The sequence below is a fragment of the Oncorhynchus masou genome, chromosome 10 (genome assembly GCF_036934945.1).
Source record: "Oncorhynchus masou masou isolate Uvic2021 chromosome 10, UVic_Omas_1.1, whole genome shotgun sequence".
Classification (NCBI taxonomy): Eukaryota; Metazoa; Chordata; class Actinopteri; order Salmoniformes; family Salmonidae; genus Oncorhynchus; species Oncorhynchus masou.
In genome coordinates this window covers 41,548,427-41,562,382 of record NC_088221.1, presented here as the reverse complement: position 1 = coordinate 41,562,382, position 13,956 = coordinate 41,548,427, and the positions used below count along the sequence as shown (strand labels likewise).

The 13,956-nt window shown below is 43.8% G+C and overlaps 1 pseudogene; it reads left to right on the top strand.

Annotated features, from left to right (window-relative positions):
- LOC135546864 (parathyroid hormone 2 receptor-like) overlaps positions 1-13,370 on the top strand; it is an 87,117-nt pseudogene extending 73,747 nt beyond the window's left edge.
- The last annotated feature ends 586 nt before the right edge of the window (positions 13,371-13,956 follow it).

Here is a 13,956-nt window from a genome sequence, read left to right as displayed (position 1 = left end):
AGTGGATGTTGAAAGCCTCTGTAATGATAGGGCTGTGTGTCGGGGAGGTGAGAGTTCCGAGGTTCATTCAGAGGATGTGTCTCAAATCTCACCCCTAGTGTTCCCTATATAGTGCACTGCTTTTGAATACGGCCCATAGGGCTCTGGTCTAAAGTAGTGCACTATAATGGGAATAGAGTGCCATCAAGGACTGATCCAGAGTGTTTCCACCAGGGTCGAAGCCCCACGTTACTCTTCTAGGCTTAATAACAGTTATACAACGCACACACACACACACACACACACACACACACACACAGTCACACACATGCACATTTGTACACACACACACACCAGCGTTTGAGTCACCTTACAGACACCAGCGTCTGAGTCACCTTACAGATCAGGAGAACATTACCCTGCAGGAGACTGTCTACCCTGCTGTGGGCGTCAGTCGTGTTCACTGGACTGTAGCATGAATGATGATGACAGATATGAGGGAGGCACGCTCCCATCTTAACTAAGTGTGCCATTTACACACCATTTACCCATCTGACGTCTGCCTGCAGGCCATTTATAAATGCTTAATAATTACCGGTAGGTTTAGTTTTTTATTGGCATTTTCACTGATGGATCGGGAGATTATTTAGATACAGTGCCTTGCGAAAGTATTCGGCCCCCTTGAACTTAGCGACCTTTTGCCACATTTCAGGCTTCAAACATAAAGATATAAAACTGTATTTTTTTGTGAAGAATCAACAACAAGTGGGACACCATCATGAAGTGGAACGACATTTATTGGATATTTCAAACTTTTTTAACAAATCAAAAACTGAAACATTGGGCGTGCAAAATTATTCAGCCCCTTTACTTTCAGTGCAGCAAACTCTCTCCAGAAGTTCAGTGAGGATCTCTGAATGATCCAATGTTGACCTAAATGACTAAATGACTAATGATGATAAATAATCCACCTGTGTGTAATCAAGTCTCCGTATAAATGCACCTGCACTGTGATAGTCTCAGAGGTCCGTTAAAAGCGCAGAGAGCATCATGAAGAACAAGGAACACACCAGGCAGGTCCGAGATACTGTTGTGAAGAAGTTTAAAGCCGGATTTGGATACAAAAATATTTCCCAAGCTTTAAACATCCCAAGGAGCACTGTACAAGCGATAATATTGAAATGGAAGGAGTATCAGACCACTGCAAATCTACCAAGACCTTGCTGTCCCTCTAAACTGTCAGCTCATACAAGGAGAAGATTGATCAGAGATGCAGCCAAGAGGCCCATGATCACTCTGGATGAACTGCAGAGATCTACAGCTGAGGTGGGAGACTGTCCATAGGACAACAATCAGTCGTATATTGCACAAATCTGGCCTTTATGGAAGAGTGGCAAGAAGAAAGCCATTTCTTAAAGATATCCATAAAGTGTTGTTTAAAGTTTGCCACAAGCCACCTGGGAGACACACCAAACATGTGGAAGAAGGTGCTCTGGTAAGATGAAACCAAAATTGAACTTTTTGGCAACAATGCAAAACGTTATGTTTGGATTAAAAGCAACACAGCTCATCACCCTGAACACACCATACCCACTGTCAAACATGGTGGTGGCAGCATCATGGTTTGGGCCTGCTTTTCTTCAGCAGGGACAGGGAAGATGGTTCAAATTGATGGGAAGATGGATGGAGCCAAATACAGGACCATTCTGGAATAAAACCTGATGGAGTCTGCAAAAGACCTGAGACTGGGATGGAGATTTGTCTTCCAACAAGACAATGATCCAAAACATAAAGCAAAATCTACAATGGAATGGTTCAAAAATAAACATATCCAGGTGTTAGAATGACCAAGTCAAAGTCCAGACCTGAATCCAATCGAGAATCTGTGGAAAGAACTGAAAACTGCTGTTCACAAATGCTCTCCATCCAACCTCACTGAGCTCGAGCTGTTTTGCAAGGAGGAATGGGAAAATATTTCAGTCTCTCGATGTGCAAAACTGATAGAGACATACCCCAAGCGACTTACAGCTGTAATCGCAGCAAAAGGTGGCGCTACAAAGTATTAACTTAAGGGGGCTGAATAATTTTGCACGCCCAATTTTCAGTTTTTGATTTGTTAAAAAAGTTTGAAATATCCAATAAATGTCGTTCCACTTCATGATTGTGTCCCACTTGTTGTTGATTCTTCACAAAAAAATACAGTTTTATATCTTTATGTTTGAAGCCTGAAATGTGGCAAAAGGTCGCAAAGTTCAAGGGGGCCGAATACTTTCGCAAGGCACTGTAGATCATCAATACAGATCAGATCTGAGGGGAAGAACCACAGGCGAGGAAAGCAGAATTTTGCAAATTGACATGACTGATGGCCATCTGTGACATGTGAAACCCTGTTTACTAAACAGGGAGTTGTTGGTGAGTGTTGATGTCATGGCTGAATCCACTGTGATGTAAAGACGGGTGGCCTTTAGCCTTTCTGTGTGTGACAAAAACAACTACATTGAAGTCTGACTGCGCAGAATTACTGATCACCTTCCATCCCAAATTACGACCTATTATGAGATAAAGATTCAGCATCTTGTCTTGCTCAAACTGATCCTCTCCAACCTTTTGCTTGTGTCTGTACCCACAGGAAGTTGGCTAAGTCCACCCTGGTGCTGGTGCTGGTGTTTGGGGTCCACTACATTGTGTTTGTGGGGATGCCTCACACCTTCCAGGGCCTCAGCTGGGAGGTCAGGATGTACTTCGAGCTCTTCTTCAACTCCTTCCAGGTAACTGGTTATTCATACCATCTTTTTGAAAATTAGGTACAGATGTAGAACCTTCATTTGAGCCAGTTTCCTATAGCAGGAAGGAAAATAGTCCTGCATCAACAGGAAATGTGAATTATTATGTGGATTATAATTACATTTACATTTTTGTAGGGATTGATACATTTTTCATTATGGCAAATCAAGTTAGAATTTTCAAAGTGGAAATTGCCAACTTTAGAAGCCTTTTTAAAACTCAAATAGACTGCAAGTTTTACATTCTCAGCAACAAAAGAGTGATCCAATTAAGATGCTACATCTGCAGACATTTCGTCGCAACTTGAGGGAGAACTTTACTTTCCAACACTGCTTGAACTTTATCCCCTAAACATCATTTCTCACCTGAGGGAATTTAGGTTCTTTGTGGCCATAGTCCCACCAACATCCATGAAAAATAACAAGCAATGAAATTACGATTTGCTTCATCAATCTTACCTTTATCTATCGCCACAGACCAGTGACATTGTTAGCCGATTCAAAACTCTGACATAAGCTTTGGGAGAGATGGTCAATACAACTGATTGCTACTGTACTTCCTACACGATCATTTTCCTCCTCATTATCATATTCCTCCTTAGCACAAACTGGCCCTCACAGTCTAGACCTGGATACAGTACCTGCAGGAAAATTTGGGAAATGAGCCAAATTTTTGCTTCCAGAAAACAGGAGTTTCTACTAGAGATCATTCTACTGAGGAGTTGATAGCAACAGATGACCCTTACTCACTGGAGAGAGGAGAGCAATCTACTAAGAATAATTACAGAGAGGCTGCTGTAATACACTCCAGTGGCAACACTTCCAATGACCGTGGCCCACAGGTAATGGGAAGGGCTGCTCTTAATGGGCTCTGAATCATACAATAAGTTGTAACAGTGGTGCCAATACTATATGTGTCCCACTCTCTTTTGGAGCCCATAGTCACATACTATACTGTTGATTTATTTTCACATCAAATCAAATTTTATTTGTCACATGCGCTGAATACAACGGTGAAATGCTTACTTACAAGCCCTTAACCAACAAGAAGTTCAAGAAATAAAGTTAAGAAAATATTTACTAATTATTTTATTTTTTAATAAATCAAATCAATCAAACAGTAACACAATAAATGTACATAACAATATCGAGGCTTTATACAGGGGCTACCAGTACCGGTTAGTCGAGGTAATTTGCAAAGTGACTATGTACAGCAGTGCTGCCCAACCCTCTTCCTGGAGATCTACTGTCCTGTGGATTTTCAGTCCAACCCTCTTCCTAGAGATCTACCGTCCTGTGGGTTTTCAGTCCAACCCTCTTCCTAGAGATCTACCGTCCTGTGGGTTTTCAGTCCAACCCTCTTCCTGGAGATCTACTGTCCTGTGGGTTTTCAGTCCAACCCTCTTCCTAGAGATCTACCGTCCTGTGGGTTTTCAGTCCAACCCTCTTCCTGGAGATCTACCGTCCTGTAGGTTTTCAGTCCAACCCTCTTCCTGGAGATCTACTGTCCTGTGGGTTTTCAGTCCAACCCTCTTCCTGGAGATCTACCGTCCTGTGGGTTTTCAGTCCAACACTCTTCCTGGAGATCTACCATCCTGTAGGTTTTCAGTCCAACACTCTTCCTGGAGATCTACCATCCTGTAGGTTTTCAGTCCAACCCTAGTCCAACCCTAATTTAATACACCTGATTCTACTAATTAGCTGCTCAACATGACCTTAACTAGCTGAATCAGATATGCTAAATTAGGGTTGGACTGAAAACCTACAGGACAGTAGATCTCCAGGAAGAGGGTTGGGCTGCCCGGATGTACAGCATAGATGACAAACAGTATCCACTGTAAATGGATGGTGTTTACTATGTTTGGTAGGCCTAGCTCATAATAGTTATTAACATCAAGGTTAGTGCATGTAACTCATCATAACCTTTATAACTGTGTTCTATGCTGTTTCCCTAATGAATTAATTAACTGATGTGGTAGAATAAGCCACTATATTCTGAAATATGTTCCCCACCCATTGAAGCCAAATCGTTAAATTGAATGAGGATTTTAGGGGGAGGGGAAGTACACAATTTAAATTCCACATGAGAACCCTCTCACCCCTCAAAATTGAAAGTGTCTCTGAAAGCTGATAAAACAGTATTCAATTAAATGCAGTAGGATCCAGTTTTAAAATAAAGCTTTAAAGTAGTTACAAATAAAAAGACTTTGGGACAGGAGTTAAGCAGTGAAAGCTACTTTGCTCTGTAGAATTGGCTCTGTAGCGTTCACTCTGTACAGTCCAATCAGACTGGTGTGGTTTGACAGGGTCTGCTACAGGTCAGAGCCTCAGGCAGGTTGGAAGATTCCCTGCATCCTGGCACTTTCCCTTCATCTCCCTGTCTAACCCGAGTCTAGCTGAGGCCAATAAAGACAGGGAAGATCCTTCTCCGGACCAAGGGCTTGTGACAGATCATGTTCACTCTCAGTCAGTCATGAGAGCCTTTTGTTTAAAATCAGTTGATCACAGCTGAACCAGACAGGGTAATAGTGTGTTGGACACCCCGTTAGTAGCTCATCACGAAACAATTTATTATCATTCTACTAATATAACATTTCAGCTTCAAATCAGATTTTTATGATTTTGAATTGAATGATTTAAGGGGATAATTATAGAGACAACCAACTGTTGTTCAGAAGAGCTACTCTGACTGACAGCTGGCCTATCAGAAATCTCTTATAAGCTGCTCATCGTATCTTAGACTCTTTGTTGTCGCTTTAATAGTTGTTCTGACAGAAAGAACAAAGATTTTTTTTCTTACAACGAAGTTTGACTAGCCACGCAAAATGTATCACTGTGTTGACTACAATAGTGGATGTCATGTACAGAACTTTCATCTTTGTTGTTGAGTTGTCTTCCTATGGAATTACCCAGAGGATAACAGCTTTCCTCATGGTTTGTGTTTCCACGTTTGTTTCAAATGCGTTTTGTAATGTGTTTGCCTCCCCTCGTCTCCAGTTATCAAAATGAATTCCTTCATATTCTGTCTGTTTCTGCACGTACGTCATACCTGTATTCCTCCAACGTTATTCTGTTTCTACATGTACATCATAGCTGTATTCCTCCAAGGCGTTATTCTGTTTCTACATGTACATCATAGCTGTATTCCTCCAAGGAGTTATTCTGTTTCTACATGTACATCATAGCTGTATTCCTCCAATGAGTTATTCTGTTTCTACATGTACATCATAGCTGTATTCCTCCAATGAGTTAATGTACATCATAGTTATTCTGTTTCTACTGTTTCTACATGTACATCATAGCTGTATTCCTCCAAGGCGTTATTCTGTTTCTACATGTACATCATAGCTGTATTCCTCCAAGGCGTTATTCTGTTTCTACATGTACATCATAGCTGTATTCCCAGAAGGCGTTATTCTGTTTCTACATGTACATCATAGCTGTATTCCTCCAATGCGTTATTCTGTTTCTACATGTACATCATAGCTGTATTCCAATGAGTTATTCCTAATGTACATCATAGCTGTATTCCTCAATTAGTTATTCTGCTTCTACATGTACATCATAGCTGTATTCCTCCAATGAGTTATTCTGTTTCTACATGTACATCATAGCTGTATTCCTCCAAGGAGTTATTCTGCTTCTACATGTACATCATAGCTGTATTCCTCCAATGAGTTATTCTGTTTCTACATGTACATCATAGCTGTATTCCTCCAAGGAGTTATTCTGTTTCTACATGTAGATCATAGCCATATTACCCCATGACATTATTCTGTTTCTACATGTACATCATAGCTGTATTCCCCCAATGAATTGTTCTTCATATAGCACAGTGTATAGTAGGGATACTTTTCATACAAACATTATAGCTATGTGTTTTATGTACAAAGTTTACATCTCCACTTTTTTGAGTGAACATATGAGTCACCATCACTGAATAATATGACAGTTTGACTCATTGTGTATCTTTGTTTACCAGCTGAAGGAGGTGATACGATAAAAGAGTGAGAACAACACCATGTCTCTTCACATCACCTTACTAGGCTAGTCACATGCCTGATTTAGCTCGGTCAAAGAGTCAAAGCCAGCCAACACCATAGATCTGCAACCTTTCCATAGCGCAACAGGGTGCTGCTGCTTGCACAAAGACAGGCAGGAGTGGAGGAAAGGGGGATATCTGAAAGAGAGAAGAACAGATATAATGGGTCTGTAAGATATAGCAGAAGTGATGCCAATCAATGCATGACCTTTTCATATGGAGTAATAATGATTTGAGGAATAAAGGTTGACATATGAATATGAATTACATCAAAACATCTCATACATTCATAAGCCATATCAGTAGATGTGTGTTACGTTGAATAGAGACATTGAATGAAGGAGAGAAGAGTACAGATGTAAGATCTTAATTTGACCCAGTTTGCTACAGAATGGAAATAATCCTGCAGCAAAAGGAAATGTTAATTATTATGTGGATTATAATTATTGGACATTTTTGTAGGGGTTGATACAATTTTTGTTAGGCTAAATCAAGTCTGATGTTTTAAAGTGGAAATTACAAACTTTAGAAGCCTTTTTAAACCAGTAATACACACGTTTGCATATCCTTCTGTGCAGGAACATTCTCAGCAACAAAAGAGTGATCAAATTAAGATCGGTACTTTTCTCCCTGGGATATGTCACCAGATTGTCAAAGTTTTCGCAATGCTATCAACCTTCCATTGCTTTAGAGTATGAATGGAATTGAATAGCATCTGCAACACAAAAATAAACTCCTCTTTTCTATTACACTGATTCTCAACTCTTCTGTCCCTTCCAGGGCTTCTTTGTATCCATCATCTACTGCTACTGCAATGGAGAGGTGAGTGTGGATGATTCTACAATCTCTATAAGTTGTCTAACTTCAGCCAGAGAGGCAGGATGGCAACAACAACTGACTGAGTTACACCAGGAACGCACAGTCCCTCCATCAGTGCTCAGAAGAGGGCTGAATCTGACCCCAAATCTGTCTGTTCGAAAATGAAGGGAAAGGGAAAGGGGGATACCTAGTCAGTTGTACAACTGAATGCCTTCAACTGAAATGAGTCTTCTGCATTTAACCCTCTGAATCAGAGAGGTGCGAGGGACTGCCTTAATCGTTGTCCGCGTCATTGGCGCCTAAAGCATTTTGTATGAAGGTCAATGGGAAAGTGTTGAATGTGACCAACATAAAATTGTATTGCTCATTTTCTACTTGAGAGTTATTTGATCAAATTTAAGTTTTGTAATGTTTAGGTTGTTACATATTGATATACAGTATGTGGACACACATGCCATTGCGGCAACTTTTGAGAAAAACAACGTAATATCCGAATTGTGCCTGTTCTTGTCTGCTCCCGCCTGCCCTCTGCCTATACAAACATTTATTCCCATTGTTAAAGCATTGAGTCCTGCATCTTGTCAGTATATAAACTCAACAAAAAAATAAACGTTCTCTCAGTTGCAACTGAGTTTATTTTCAGCAAACTTAACATTTGTAAACAAGATTTGAGACATAAACTGAGTTCCACAGACATGTGACTAACAGAAATAGATTAATGTGTCCCTGAACAAAGTAACAGTCAAAAGTTTCAGTCAGTATCTGGTGTGGCCACTAGCTGCAAATACTGCAGTGCATCTCCTCCTCATGGACTCCACCAGATTTGCCAGTTCTTGCTGTGAGATGTTACCCCACTCTTCCACCAAGGCACCTGCAAGTTCCCAGACATTTCTGGGGGGAAAGGTCCAACAGGTCCCAGACATGCTCAATGGGATTGAGATCCGGGCTCTTCGCTGGCCATGGCAGAACTCTGACATTCCTGTCTTGTGGGAAATCACGCACAGAACGAGCAGTATGGCTGATGGCATTGTCATGCTGGAGGGTCATGTCAGGATGAGCCTGCAGGAAGGGTACCACATGAGGGAGGAGGATGTCTTCCCTGTAACGCACAGCATTGAGATTGCCTGCAATGACAACAAGCTCAGTCCAATGATGCTGTGACACACCGCCCCAGACCATGATGGACCCTCCACCTCCAAATAAATCCCACTCCAGAGTACAGGCCTCAGTGTAACGCTCATTCCTTCAACGATAAACGCAAATCCGACCATCATCCCTGGTGTGACAAATCCGTGACTCGTCAGAGAAGAGCACTTTTTTCCAGTCCTGTCTGGTCCAGCGACAGTGGTTTGGTGCCCATAGGCAACGTTGTTGCCGGTGATGTCTGGTGAGGACCTGTCTTACAGAGGACCTGGTGTAACTCGGGCAGTTGTTGTTGCCATCCTGTACTTGTCCCGCAGGTGTGATGTTTGGATGTACCGATCCTGTGCAGGTGTTGTTACACATGGTCTGCCACTGCGAGGACCATCCGCTGTCCGTCCTGTCTCCCTGTAGCGCTGTCTTAGGCGTCTCACATTACAGACATTGTAATTTATTGCCCTGACCACATCTGCAGTCCTCATGCCTCCTTGCAGCATGCCTAAGGCACGTTCACACAGATGAGCAGGGACCCTGGGCATCTTTCTTTTGGTGTTTTTCAGAGTCAGTAGAAAGGCCTCTTTAGTGTCCTATGTTTTCATAACTGTGACCTTAATTGCCTACCATCTGTAAGCTGTTCGTGTCTTAACGACCGTTCCACAGGTGCATTTTCTTTAATTGTTTGTGGTTCATTGAACAAGCATGGAAAACAGTGTTTAACCCCTTTACAATGAAGATCTGTGAAGTTATTTGGATTTTTACGAATAATCTTTGAAAGACAGGGTCCTGAAAAACGTTTACATAATCTTTGTAGACAGTTAGCAACTAATGGGTGTGTGACTGTGACCAATGATAGCTACGACCACTGTGGTGGGTGTAGGCAGACCGGAAGTGAAGCGAAGCGAGAGGTTTGACTCCACCCCAAAATCTGACCCTAACAAAAATACAGTGAGAAGCAGACCAAGTGGGGAATGTTTTTGTATGGAGTGGCTGCGGATTTGACTTTTCTGGACTCTCTTCCCGATAGCTAAAGGTCCCGAAGCTTCTGCTCTGCTAGTAGAGAACAGGCTACTCTGACAAATGGTACTCTTTTAAATAAAGGTAGATCAAAGCTGAATCAATGTCTGCAAGATCACATAATGAAAGTGTTCGACATAAAATAAATTATATTATATTAGCAGAGAATAACGTTATTGTAAGACAAAAAACACTATCTAATTTCTTGTGACATTAAAGGATTGTTGTGCGAATGGTCACATTTTTCTGTCATGTGGCCAAAACTCAACAGGGCGTTTCGTGGAAGTTTCGTAATGTTTAGGCTGTTACGAGTGTACTGATATATGGTGCATTCGGAAAGTCTTCAGACGGCTTGACTTTTTCCACATTTTGTTACATTACAACCTTATTCTAAAACTGATTAAATTGTTTCTTTCCCCCCTCATCAATCTACACATAATACCCTATAATGACAAAATGTGTAAAATAACAAATACTGAAATATCACATTTACATAAATATTCAGACTCTTTACTTTTTTTACTTTTTGAAACACCTTTGGCATCGATGACAGCCTTGAGACTTCTTGGCTATGACGCTACAAGCTTGGCACACCTGTATTTGAGGAGTTCCTCTCATTCTTCTCTGCGGATCCTCTCAAGCTCTGTCAGGTTGGATGGGGAGCATCGCTGCACAGCTATTTTCAGGTCTCTCCAGAAATGTTAGATCGGGTTCAAGTCCGGGCTCTTGCTGGGCCACTCAAGGACATTCAGATACTTGTCCTGAAACCACTCCTGCGTTGTCTTGGCTGTGTGCTTAGGGTTGTTGTCCTGTTGAAAGGTGAACCTTTGCCCCAGTGTGAGGTCCTGAGCACTCTGGAGCAGGTTTTCATCAATGATCTCTCTGTACTTTGCTCCATTTAACTTTACCTCGATCCTAACTAGTCTCCCAGTCATTGCCGCTGAAAAACATCCCCACTGTATGATGCTGCCACCACCATGCTTCACCGTAGGAATGGTGCCAGGTTTCCTCCAGACGTGACACTTGGCATAGTCCTTCTGGAAGGTTCTCCCATCTCCACAGAGGAACTCTGGAGCTCTGCCAGACAGTCTTGGTGGTTCCAAATGTCTTCCATTCCAGAATGTTGGAGGCCACTTTGTTCTTGGGGACCATCAATGCTGCAGAATTGTTTTTGTTTCCTCTTCCCTCAACACTATCTGGTTTTGGAGCTCAACGGACAATTCCTTTGACCTCATGGCTTGTTTTTTTTCTCTGACATGCACGTTCACCTTTGGGACCTATAGGCAGGTGTGTGCCTTTCCAAATCATGTCCAACTCATTGAATTTACCACAGGTGGACTCCAATCAAGTCCTGGAAACATCTTAAGGATGATCAATGGAAACAGGATCCACCTGAGCTCAATTTCGAGTCTCTTAGCAAAGGGTCTGAATACTTATGTACAGTAAATAAGGTATTTCTGGTTTTTGTCTTTATGGGTATTGTGTGTAGATTGATGAGGAAGAAAATGTATTTAATACATTAATTTTAGAATAAGTCTGTAACGTAACAAAATGTGGAAAAGGGGAAGGGGTTTGAATAATTTCCGAAAGCACTGTAAGTGGACACGCGTGGCATTCCGGGCAACTTCAGAAAAAGTTTGTGCCTGTTGTTCACACGCGTATCTGCCCCCTCTATTTTTTCCCGTTGTAACGGCAGTCAATCAGTATTCTGTATTCTCAGTATACAGTATAAATGGTCTTTCCTTCAGCGCAAGACACTTCAGGTTGAGAGCTTCCTCTTAGATGTCTGTTCTTTTGACATAAGAAAAACCAAGGCTATGATTCACCCTCTTCCTCTTTTCTCTCTTTCTCACCATCATCCTCCCCCAACCACCCCACCTCAACCCTCTTCCTCCCCCAAACACCCCACCTCAACCCTCTTCCTCCCCCAACCACCCCACCTCAACCCTCTTCCTCCCCCAACCACCCCACCACAACCCTCTTCCTCCCCAACCACCTGACCTCAACCCTCTTCCTCCCCCAACCACCCCCCCAACCCTCTTCCTCCCCCAACCACCCCACCTCAACCCTCTTCCTCCCCCAACCACCCCCCCAACCCTCTTCCTCAACCACCTGACCTTCTTCCTCCCCCAACCACCCCACCTCAACCCTCTTCCTCCCCAACCACCTGACCTCAACCCTCTTCCTCCCCCAACCACCTGACCTCAACCCTCTTCCTCCACCAACCACCTGACCTCAACCCTCTTCCTCTCCCAACCACCTGACCTCAACCCTCTTCCTCTCCCAACCACCCCACCTCAACCATCATCCTCTCCCAACCACCCCACCTCAACCCTCTTCCTCCACCAACCACCTGACCTCAACCCTCTTCCCCTCCCAACCACCTGACCTCAACCCTCTTCCTCTCCCAACCACCCCACCTCAACCATCATCCTCACCCAACCACCTGACCTCAACCATCATCCTCACCCAACCACCTGACCTCAACTCTCTTCCTCCCCCAACCACCCCACCTCAATCCTCTTCCTCCCCCAACCACCTGACCTCAACCCTCTTCCTCCCCCAACCACCCCACCTCAACCCTCTTCCTCCCCCAACCACCTGACCCAACCCTCTTCCTCCCCCAAACCACCCCACCTCAACCCTCTTCCTCCCCAACCACCTGACCTCCCTCTTCCTCCCCAACCACCCCACCTCAACCCTCTTCCTCCCCCAACCCCAAACCAACCCCACCTCAACCCTCTTCCTCCCCAAACCACCCCACCTCAACCCTCTTCCTCTCCCAACCACCCCACCCTTCCTCTTCAACCCTCCCTCAACCATCATCCTCACCCAACCCCTCAAATCCTCATCCCCTCCCAACCACCACCTCCCCAACCACCTCCCAACCCTCTTCCTCCCCCAACCACCTAACCTCAACCCTTTTCCTCTTCCTCCACCAACCACCCCACCTCAACCCTCTTCCTCCACCAACCACCCCACCTCAACCCTCTTCCTACCTCAACCACCCCACCCTACCTCAACCCTCTTCTTCCCCCAACTACCCCACCTAAACGCTCTTCCTCCCGTATCCACCCCACCTCAACCCTCTTCCTTCCCCAACAACCTCCTCTCCGCCTCTCCTCATCTCCCCCAAAGGTCCAAACGGAAATAAAAAATACATGGACTCGTTGGAACCTTGCGTTGGACTGGAAGGTTCCGGTGGTGTGTGGCCGTTACCGCTACGGCTCAGTGCTCACCGGGCTCAACAACAGCTCCAGCAGCCAGTCTCAGCTGGCTGGGGGCGGGCCCGCCATCCGCTCAACCACCCTCTTCTCCAGCCGTGTCTATCGTAGCAACGGACCCCCGACACTGTCCACCCACACCACCCTGCCTGGCTACGTCATCAGTAACTCAGACCCAGACAGCGTCCACCCCTCCATCCCTGAGGAACCGGAGGAGGGCAGTGCCAAGCAGGTGGATGACATCTCTCTGAAGGAGACGATGCCTGTCCTCAATAATAGTACGACCGCAGATGATGATGAGGAGACGTTGTAGACATGGGGAGAGACGGGAGGTTTTTCTGAATGTGACTGAGCTGGGAAAAACAACAGGCCTTTGGGATAGAGACCAAAGACTACTGGCCCCTAGACATGGGACCACATGTACAGTCATACAGATTATTGGCACAGGTAGATACGTACATGTAAAGACACACACACACACACACACACACACACACACACACACACACACACACACACACACACACACACACACACACACACACACACACACACACACACACACACACACAAACCACATAAAAAACGGACAAATAAGAAAAGATACGCCTCATCTTTGTACATACTCACAGACTGCCCTTTTGTAGCCAATTGATTGACAGTTTTGGCAAAAAAAAAGAATTGCTTTGTCTATAAATAAAAATAAAATACAATTATTTCACCTTTATTTAACCAGGTAAGCTAGTTGAGAACAAGTTCTCATTTGCACCTGTGACCTGGCCAAGATAAAGTATAGCAGTTCGACACATACAAGAACACAGAGTTACACATGGAATTAACAAAACATACAGTCAATAATACAGTAGAAAAAAAAGTCTATATACAGTGAGTGCAAATAAGGTCAAATAAGGGAGTTAAGGTGGCGAAATAATTATAATATAGCAATTACACACTG